General features: G+C 36.3%; 1 long non-coding RNA gene across 1 annotated transcript; it reads right to left on the bottom strand.

The window, feature by feature from the left end:
* Positions 1 to 1218: 1218 nt before the first annotated feature.
* LOC118476140 (uncharacterized) lies at positions 1219 to 2465 on the bottom strand. Its single transcript, XR_004855507.1, has 2 exons — positions 2310 to 2465; positions 1219 to 1825 (listed from the first exon to the last, which is right to left on the bottom strand). It is a non-coding gene; the product is annotated as an uncharacterized lncRNA (long non-coding RNA).
* Between the last annotated feature and the right edge of the window lie 999 nt (positions 2466 to 3464).

Here is a 3464-nt window from a genome sequence, read left to right as displayed (position 1 = left end):
ATGTTATAGGTATATGCCCGTGCGTTGCTACGGAGTTAATATTATAAAACACAATATTTTTTGTATATTAATGTATTTTATCATAGCAACACACGACCATATACCTAGTTAGGTTCTTATGTGGTTAGATCACAACTATTTAATTCCATTATGCTCTATAGGTTGCATGTACACGGGATAGTTCACGGGCAACGTACTGATGAAGTGGTTCCTAAAGAGCTTCGGGCTATATGACAGTAACATACTGATGAAGTGGTTCCTAATACAAGGACTGAGGGCTGGGGGTGTCTCATCACAGATTGCTACGACAGAAGCTGGTAGTACTATTTCAGCAGGAGCAACATCGTCTCCACGCATTGTTAGATGTTTAGTTAAAAATCACCCCGAAGAAGAAGAAAGTGTAATCTAGCCACTTAAATTGTAATATGTGAAGTGCAGTGTGTAGCGGTATGTGAACTTGTTTGAAACTGTAATTTGTGAAATGAACTATTGTTCTCTAGTGAAAATAGTCCAGAATTCATTCATGATCTCAAGCACTGCTTTCTAGTGAAAATACTCCTCTATTTCCCTTGTACTCTATGAACTGCAGTTATTTCAGATTTCGATAAAAATAGTCACTTAAATCTGCAGTTATTTCATATTTCTATGAAAATAGTCACTTGAATCTGCAGTTATTTCAGATTTCTATGAAACTGAACAATACTTATTTCTAAGAAACTATACAATAGTTCAAGACAAACTCAACAATAGTTCCTGAGAAACAGAAAAATAGTTCATGAGAGATTGAACAATAGTTCCTAAGAAACTGAAGAATAGGTCCTAAGAAACTATACAATAGTTCATGAGAAAATAGTCTCTAGTTCCTGAGAAACTTAAAAATAGTTCAGTTAAAACTGAACAAAAGTTCCCAAGATACTGAAGAATAGTTTCCGAGAAACTATAAATAGCCTCAGTAGTACTGAGAAAATAGCCTCAGCAGTTATTTCAGATTTCATATAAACACAAGTACACAGACTTAGCCATTTAGAGCCACAATGTACACAGATTGCTAGTACCTCATTCACAGAAAGCAGTTTTTTCTTAAACATATGCTTTTTAGCCACAACAGGCACAAGTACATAGATTTAGCTCAGTAGTACAAGTGCAATGCATTACCTCATCACTACTACACTTAATACAAAAGAAACTACAGTGTGTACGCAGTACCACACAATTCACTAAATACAAAAGGAATCGCATTACCAAACAGTTCACTGAATACAAAAGTAACTGCATTACCAAACACACAGTACAACACTTAATGCAACCAACGAAAAGTAATACAAACAGACAGCATCCACGGCGCAGCCCGCCTTGTGCGCAGCAACGGCGACAAGCTACACAGACGCGACAACCTTCTTCTCAGCGACCATAGCCGCGCTGTCGGCTTCCTCCGCAGCAACTGCGGTAAAGAACATTCATAATATTTTAGCATGTATTTTCAGTGCGTCTACAGTAATGCCAATATTCATTGGCCATTCAACTTTATAACCCAACAAGATGTCATCCAGCAAATCAAGGCCTAGCAGTAAAGAATCAAGTAGTTAGCAGTTTAAGAAATAGAACTTTTTTAGTAAACAAGCTGCATATATAGTAGGTAGAGACAATCTCAGATGAAACTATTACCACATGTAGAGACATCAAAAGAATCAATAGGTGGCTCCCTCATGTATATAAATTATCTCTCCTTATAAGGATCCGAATCACATGAAGATCTTTGCAATACCAATTCCATAAGCCCTTGGATTTCCGATCTTTTATGCTCAGATTTAACAAATGACCATTTCTGCATGGGAGAAGTTCAAAATTGAGTGGACTCGTACAGGTTGACAAAAAACATGACCTATAACTAAAATCATAATTTAGAATGAGGGACCATATATAGGTTGCAAGCCATCTGTTGAAGATTGCATACTTACATTAATGAGAATGTTCACGAAACGTTTTGAAGTTCAACGATAAATTGGTGTTTGAGAGATCTATTTTCATGTTTGGTTTTTAAACAAACTATTTGTTTTATTATCCAAAAAATAGACTATATGTTTCTTCAACCTACAATAACTAATTGCTATGTGCATATTTTTTATCTTAAACAATCTTATTCATTGATCTAAAAGGGTAGCTTGTACTCCCTCCATTCCAAATTGTAAGTCATTTGGGACTGTGCTAACCAAAATGCTTGAGATAGCTCATTGTTCAACCTACCTTATCTACAATGTGAAAAAGCTATCTGAACCAAGAGCGTTATCTTAGTGGTGTCAGTGACTTACCTCAAGTTGTTCATTTAACTATCTCTGAACCTCAATTTGCATCTGAAGTACTTCACCAATTTGAATGGTCATGTTATCATCACATTCTTGAGATTGACATGGTAGTAGTCCGAGATGTGTTGTGGTTGTTAGGTGTCACCATCAGGATCTTCTAGAATCGAATCATGCCTAATGGTTGACATCTAAATCTGCACACGAATAAGTCAGTGTCTCTTTTATGATAACTACAAGGTTCAGTTAGATACACAAATCATGTAATTCACTTGTAACATAATTTCTCTACACAGTATCATCCTATCTCTTTCTATTTCATCCTAACCAATTTCTCTACACAGTTCTGGATTCAAAATTATGGTATTTGTTAGTAATGTATGCAGGCTGACTGGAAGTAGAGAGAACCATCCAACTTGGCACATAAAGAGAGAAAGCGCCCATAAGTGTATAACCTATCTCTTTCTATTTCATCCTAACCAATTTCTCTACACAGTTCCAGATTCACTTATAAAGCAAGTGATCTGAAGTCACTATATTCATCAGCTGACGACTAAGAAAGCGCCCATAAGTGTACAACATTGTCGTGAAAAAAGTGCCTACAATAGGAAATAATACTTGGGCATAAACGTCACAACGGGAAAAAATACTGCTGAAAAGCATGGCAGCTGTGAAATTGACAAATTTCTGTTTAAACTTGGTAGAATCAAAATGAACCATTGCTTACCAATTCAGGACCCTGAACCCTGGCAGTTGTTTCTCTTCATTGGATTTTCTGAGTAACTTGAAAATTCTCTTGCCATGTATATTTGAATCACAACCACCATAGCCCAGATATATAGATAACCCATATAAATAATAAAGGCAAATCCTCTAATCATCCATACTGTAGAATACGTATGGGTAAGCATTGATTTATATTTGTTCTGATCATTGACAAGCAATGGTTGTCCATTAGCTCTATTCCCATCTGTGGTAGCCTGAAAAAATGACCAAGATTAGTACAAAAAGAACACCTAAAACAGGCTGCTGCTCTAGCTTGAACCATGTTTTAGTGTATTAGCTGAAATCTAAAGAGGGAGAGAGAGAGAGAGCAAAGCGCAATAAAGAGCAAAAGGAACAAGAAATTACTAACCTCAGTTGGATGTTTGCGACGTCTTACAT

This window comes from Zea mays, chromosome 1, assembly GCF_902167145.1.
Source record: "Zea mays cultivar B73 chromosome 1, Zm-B73-REFERENCE-NAM-5.0, whole genome shotgun sequence".
Classification (NCBI taxonomy): domain Eukaryota; kingdom Viridiplantae; phylum Streptophyta; class Magnoliopsida; order Poales; family Poaceae; genus Zea; species Zea mays.
This window is presented reverse-complemented; position numbering and strand designations above follow the sequence as displayed.